The following is a 7500-nucleotide window of genomic DNA, read 5'->3' as shown; positions in this document are numbered from 1 at the left end:
GCAAAGGACCCTGAAATTGATCAACAAGACGTTTGGGAGTCATACCCCTTTCAGTAGGACCTCTGCGGACAACCCTGGGTGGGGGGACCTTGGACGACCTAGGGGATCATGGGTTGGGCCTCGATGAACCCGTCGCGAGGAAAATTTGAGATGGGCCGTGGGGCCTGCCTAGACTCGCCTCGAGGGTCCTCGTGGGTGGAAGCGAAGGGTGGATGCGGCCTCGCCCCCGTCGGCGTTACCCCTTGATGATGATGAAAATATATATATATAATAATATTATAATTAATTTTATATTATAAATTTTATATATGTATTTTTTTGTAATATATATTTTTCCCTTTCTCTCTCTCTCTCTCTCTCTAACCAAAACACCCCCACACACACCAAAACAACCCCAAAATATAATATATATAATTTATATAAAAATTATTATATATATATATTTAAAAATTTTATATATTAATATTACATATATATATTTTATATATATTTTATAATTTTATAATTTTTATATATATTATTATATAATATATAATATATATTATATATTTTATAAAATATATATATATATATGTATTATAGGTGTGTGTGTGGGGTGTGTGTGTACGTCACACACATTTTGAGTGAGTTTAAAAATATATATATATATATATAATTTTATATATTTTATTATATATATATAAAATAATATATGTTTTATATATATATTATATATTTTATATATATATAAAATATATATATTTTATAGAAGATAGATAGATAGGGTAGATTAAAAGATAGACAAAAACACACACCCACAAAAGTGTATAATATATATTTTATTTTAATATAAAATATTATATATATAAATTTTTTATATTTTAATAACTTTAAAAATATTATTTAATTTTAAAAATTTTTTTATATATAATATATATAATATATAATTTTTAACATAATATATGTAAAATATATATACCCCCCCTTATAATATATTTTATATATATATATATAAATTTTTATATATTAATTATAATATTTTAAAAATATATATCGATCAATCATCTATCTATTATCTTCTATCTATCTATTTTATCCCATCTAAACTATCTATCTTTTTATCCCATATATTAATTTTATAATATTTGTATATTTTTTATGTATAGGGATATTAATTATAATATATATATAATATAAATATATATTAATATATATATATATATTAAAAATATCACATATATATATATTTTATATAAATATATAAATTTTATATATATATATAAATATATTTTATATATATAAATATTTATAAAATATATATAATATATATTTTATTTTATATATCCTTTTATACAACATATTTCACCTACAATACAGCATACACACCCCCACACACACCCCACACACACACAAACACACACAACCCACACACCACACACACCACACACACAAAACCAACACACACACACACAAAACACACACACACCCCACACACAGCCCCACAAACACAATCTAGGCACACCCACCCAAACACACCACATTGTGAGTGTGGTGTGTGTGTTTGTTTTGACTTTTGGGTTGGGTTTGATGTCCCGTCTGTATGCATGTATATAGGTATGTATTTACGCTCAAGGTCAATGTAAGTACTTATATACACCCTGTGTACACTTGCTCTCTCTCTCTCTCTCTCTCTCTCTCTCTCTCTCTCTCTCCTTCTCTCTCTCTCTCTCTCTCTCTCTCTCTCTCTGCTGTGTCTGTCTGTCTGTCTGTCTCTCTCTTTCTCCCCTCTTTCTCTCTCATTCTCCCCTCTCTCCCTATTCTCTCTCTCTCTTCCCCTTCTCTCTCTCTCTCTCTCTCCCTTCTCTCTCTCTCTCTCTCTCTCTGTCTCTTCTCTCTCTCTCTCTCTCTCTCTTTCTTTATCTCTCTCTCTCTCCTCTTTCTCTCTCTCTCTCTCTGTCTCTCTCTCTCTCTCTTTCTCTCTCTCTCTCTCTCTCTCTCTCTCTCTCTCTCTCTCTCTCTCTCTCTCTCTCTCTCTTCTCTCTCTCTGTCTCTCTCTGTCTCTGTCTCTGTCTGTCTGTCTGTTTTTCTGTCTGTCTGTCTGTCTGTCTGTCTGTCTGTCTGTCTGTCTGTCTGTCTGTCTGTCTGTCTGTCTCTCTCTCTTTCTTTCTTTTTTCTTTCTTCTTCCTTTCTATCTTCTTCTTTGTTTTTCTTTCTTTATCTCTCTCTCATACATTTTAATTTTCACTCTCTGAATCCTTTCAAACTCTCACTTACACACTTACATGCTCTCATTCTCACTATCACCCTTACTCACACTCACTCACACTCTCTCTCCCTCTCTATCTATCTCTCTATCTCTTTCTCTTTCCCTTTCTCTCTCTCTCTCTCTTCTCTCTCTCTGTCTCCCCCCCCCTCTCTCTGATTCCCTCCCTTATCCTGTCTTCCCTCCTTCCATCCCTCCTATACTCCCACGCTTCCTGTGTCCTACTCTCGCTCCCTCCTCCTCTCTCCCTCTCCCTCTCCCCCATCACTCTCTCCTTTTCACACACACACACACACACACACGCAGCCACACGAGAAACACATCCAACATTATAAATTATCCGAAATATATGTTAATGTGAAATGCCTGCCAGTTCATAGGGAGCGTTGTGAGGTCTGCCACGCTAAACACTATATATAGCCATTGCTTGAGTCAGGGATCATTAGCGACATACTGTGTGCTTTTGATGCTTAATTAGAATGTTTATTAGATTATTATTATTTGTTAATGGGCAAGATGTTTCTGGGTTTAATTGGGTTTGGGTTCCTGTGTGTGTGAACTGAATATACTGGTTATTTTGAACTTATTTTGTGTTTATTGTTTCTGTGCCGGAGGTATATTGGTTTTGATTGGATGAGATTCTGCGTGTGAATTCAGAGTTTGGTAGTCGGTTATGCGTTTGATTAGAAACTGTTGATTTTATTGAAATATTATGAATTACCCACATCTGCTAAACGATCTGTTTATGTGATAGAAAATAGTGCATTCCACCCTCTAAAATATCTTTCTGCATTTGATCTTAACCAAAATCCGTTTTACAGTGTACATCACCATCATATATCGCAATTGGATGTGAATCTAAGTTAGATGGAATAAAATTTCCAAGAATTATAACATTTATAAAATTTACTTTCCCGCTCAGCTGATTTTCGTAAGGGATCAGACTTGCCAACCGTGGATTAATGATTACTGCGCAATTTGACATGTACAGAGCACAAATCCTAAAGAAGTAACGCAACTGGAAATAATAAATACTCTCCTTTAAGCACTGAAATATCACCTGGGAGAGAAAGTTATAGAACACTCTGCCAAAATTTCGTAAAAGGAAAGTTTATCCACGGTTGGCACTCCTGTAGGTAAAGGTAGCGAGAAGAAAACAAGACATGAAACAAGACCAACGTAAACACATTTTCTAGTGCAGTGGCATAATTTCAACACATGAGAGCTATTTTATTCAACTGGTGATCCTAAGAAGGTATGCAGCGAGTGGTGGAACAACCGAAAGAGCCCCTGTGGGTGTGAGAAGGGCGGAAAAAAGTGTTTTTATGAAGGGTTTCCTGGCTGTCACCTGGATCGGAATGTTTAAATCACACATAGTAACACGTAGTCACATATTTGGCCTAATTTCCACCGATAAAACGATGGAGCACGACATTTAAGACTGTGGTGAGTGATTTAAGGGTGCTGAGACACGTAATAAATGTGAGGGATGAGAAATGAAGGCAGGCTCGGTAGGCCTACTCGGAACCCCCTCGGGCAGAAAAGTTATTATTGAGTGTTATTTATGCTATTTCAGTTTGATTGGGCAGTGCATTTCGTTATCGCTGAGCACGAACAAACGTTAGTGTAGCCCCGGGTTGTGTGGTTTGTGCCTAAGTATGGCTGAGAAGACTTTTTGGAAATATTGATTCATCTTTCCTTATTTGTGGAAATTAAGGGAAAAATTAAATCAAGGCTGATACACTTTATTTCTCCAGATTGACGTGAATTTTTTAGTTTGTTTTGCATGCGTTATGCAACGAACACATAGCCACGGGAAATACAGCCTTAGGATTCTTGTCTTGAATGTTTACATAAAACACTTGACTGCAAGTATTTTTTTTTTATACAGTGATAACATTTGTGAAGAACCTACTTTTCACGTTCAAGAGGGATGCATTCTTGAACTTACTAATGTGTTATTTTTAATGTTTTTCATGATATTTGATATAATAAGCTTAATTTCTAATGTTTATTATGCATGCTTAGTAACTATGATGGAAGAAGAACCTTTATCAGTAGTTGACAGTTAAGGTATAGTGATCCTGATGGGACGTATCAGAAGCATTAGTGGCTAACAAGAGCCGAATTCACCATTTTTGATACTTGTATAATATTACTACTTGGTCTTTTGTGTATTGCCCAAACATAGTAAGAACAGAATGCTGAATTTGATAGCAGAAGCATGGCATAGCCTTTATAAAGAGCTATAGAGGGTAAACAAGTATATGATTGTTTTCTGATAACACAAATAACACATGAGGAATGATAATTTGTTTAAGTAGCACCATTTCAACCCAATTTTTTTTTTAAATTCTGCATTAAAACTCAAGGTTAAGTCTGGTAAGGTAACTTTGTTCTGCCTTCTTGGTAAACAAACACACAGAAGACATACAATAGTATGAAAAAAATGTATTATTTGATTTTTGATAGGATATATATATATATATATATATATATATATATATATATATATATATATATATATATATATATATATATATATATGTCACACCACACCTGCTGTATATTATTCTAGAAAATATGAATTGACCAGGTTAAGAATCATAGGAGTATATATATAAGATATTTTTCTTTTCTAATAGCAGTGTTACAGTTTTGAAACATTTAAGACATATGATTAGTTTCTGTTTTTGGAGGAATAAAGTAACATATATGCTATACACTATAACCCAAATTTTCTATGAAACAGTTGTTAGGTTATTGATTTGTCTCAAAACTTGAATGAAAAGTTATTTAATTGTGTCTTAGCAGCAATTATATGTCACACCACACCTGCTGTATATTATTCTAGAAAATATGAATTGACCAGGTTAAGAATCATAGGAGTATATATATAAGATATTTTTCTTTTCTAATAGCAGTGTTACAGTTTAGAAACATTTAGACATATGATTAGTTTCTGTTTTTGGAGGAATAAAGTAACATATATGCTATACACTATAACCCAAATTTTCTATAAAACAGTTGTTAGGTTAATGATTTGTCTCAAAACTTGAATGAAAAGTTATTTAATTGTGTCTTAGCAGCAATTCTGCAAATATAGACAGATCTTTATTAATTTCAGCTTAAGTGGCTTGATATTCATAGTTGTTGCAAGAGGGTAATGTAATGCATGTATTAGATGCAAAAGAATTTAGTTAATTTAGATGGATTTGAATGTGATTGGTCCTTAGTTATAGATCCAAGTTGAATGAATTAACAGGGCATATTATGGTAATACTTGGAAAAGGTATAAATAAGGATGGTTAAGTTAGCCAGGCAAGAGGAGCACTCATTTGCAACATCACATTGGTTGTTGTCGTTCCTTGTGAAATGGCTCCTTCTTTTTCATTGCCTTATTTTTAATTAATGTCAAAATTAACTCATTAATTTGTAGTGTGAATGAAATGAATATCCTTTCATAATCCAGTATTCTTACCTCATAATCTCTAGGATTATGTTCTACCCTACTCAGTGTCCTTTCTAGTAAAAAAAAAAAATCATCACTTTCAGTTGTATTCTTATTTCATCCAGATCAAATCTGCTTATTGAATGTGACTTGAAACATGAAAAAAATAAAGAGAAAGAATTTTGAATACCTCAAGAGTTCATTGTCATACAGTTTGTTTACGTCTGTAGTTCAACTTACATATCATGCTGCAACAGCAATATTTGTTTTGCATAGCATGCAAAAGCACTGGATGTTGCCAGGAAGGAAATAAATGCCACATCATCATTTTTCAAGACCTTGCCAGCTAGCATTCTGGACATAACAATCCCACCAGTAATGTAAATATTTAATAAGGTATTAATCTATTTGCTTAACTTCATGACTTTTTTTCTTTTTGTGTTTAAGGATATTTTGTTTTTAAGCTCCCAGATATTGTACTTAGTGAATTGCTATCATATGTCTTGCTATCATTTGCATTATTATGGTAATAAAATGTCTTCCAGAATATAACTTCATGCCATCCATCAGATAGTGAGTTAAAAGAATGCACATTTGTTGTCTGGCAGACAACTCTGAAGGAGTATGATACAGAAGACTATAGGAGTTATGGTCTTAGTAGATTTAAAATGAAATTACAATAGTAGTGCATGGTTCTGAGAGTATAAACTACTGTGTATGTGAGAAAGTGCCTTAGAAATGGGATATGAGAAGGGTTGAAGGTTATGTAATTATATTGATAAGGAAAGCTTAATATTCATCTTTGTTTTTATTCCTGTCTTTAGTAATGCTAATATTGCCATCAGGTTTTGGTATTTAAAATGGATTTGTAACATCATAGGATTTAAATGATACTGTTGTAGTTATTATCAGGGTAACTGCTTAATGTTGATGAATATCATAGGTTATAATCTTGCATGGTTATGAGTGATAGCTTCTTGTTATTATGTAGGTATTTTCTGGCCAAGGTTTTTAAAATAAAAAAGCAAGAGGTGATTTTCATTTGCTTATTTATCCATCCATATTTTTTGCAGTATATAGAACATTATAAGATGTGTATTTGGCAGGTTAATTTTTTTCCCCAGTTTAGATAATTTTCCAATTGAATTATCAGATTTGAAGGTTTTATTAGCAAAAAGGACAGAAGCAATTGGCAATGGTTTCTGGACTTCAGCAAAGGCCAACTAACTTTCCCATGTATATTGAGTCCATATTTATTGATAAATTGTCAGGCTCTGCTTTTCTAGAGTGTACATTACAGAAGTTTGTTGGAATTTGTTAAGCAATAGTGGGTTTATCCTATCTTTGCCAGATGATTTTTTTATACTTAATAGTGTTTTTTTTGTATATTCTGTAATCTTTGCTTTTGTCTTTAGGTGTTTCTACTCTAGATAGTTGTTAATTTTTTTGTTAAATTTGATTAAGGATGATGATGTTTGTTCCTATTCATTCTTTTATTACAACTTTCATGGAATACTGTGTTAATGTAAAGATTTTATGAGTGTTCTACAACATTTTATCACCATTTCTCTTTTGAAATTTTCAAACATTGAAATCGCAAACATTGCACATCTGTGAGTACCGTGATTCACCATGTTAATTTTATTACAGAATCTAGAATAATTAAAGATTCTTCTGAATAACTGTTCTCAATTAAAGGTTAAAAACAAGATGTTAAGATAAGATACTTTCAGTGTAAAGCAAAATTAGATGGTGCTTTCAGTATAAGGTAAAATGAAAGATATATGTTTGCTGTTTTGTAAACTGC

At 32.5% G+C, this 7500-nt stretch overlaps 1 protein-coding gene across 1 annotated transcript in view; it reads left to right on the top strand.

The window, feature by feature from the left end:
• Window positions 1-3376: 3376 nt before the first annotated feature.
• LOC119596447 (DNA polymerase zeta catalytic subunit-like) overlaps window positions 3377-7500 on the top strand; it is a gene marked incomplete at its 3' end in the record, with an annotated part of 5115 nt that continues 991 nt past the window's right edge. Inside the window, 1 exon segment of the mRNA XM_037945697.1 lies at window positions 3377-3497.

Source organism: Penaeus monodon, chromosome 38, assembly GCF_015228065.2.
Source record: "Penaeus monodon isolate SGIC_2016 chromosome 38, NSTDA_Pmon_1, whole genome shotgun sequence".
Taxonomy (NCBI): Eukaryota; Metazoa; Arthropoda; class Malacostraca; order Decapoda; family Penaeidae; genus Penaeus; species Penaeus monodon.
This window is presented reverse-complemented; position numbering and strand designations above follow the sequence as displayed.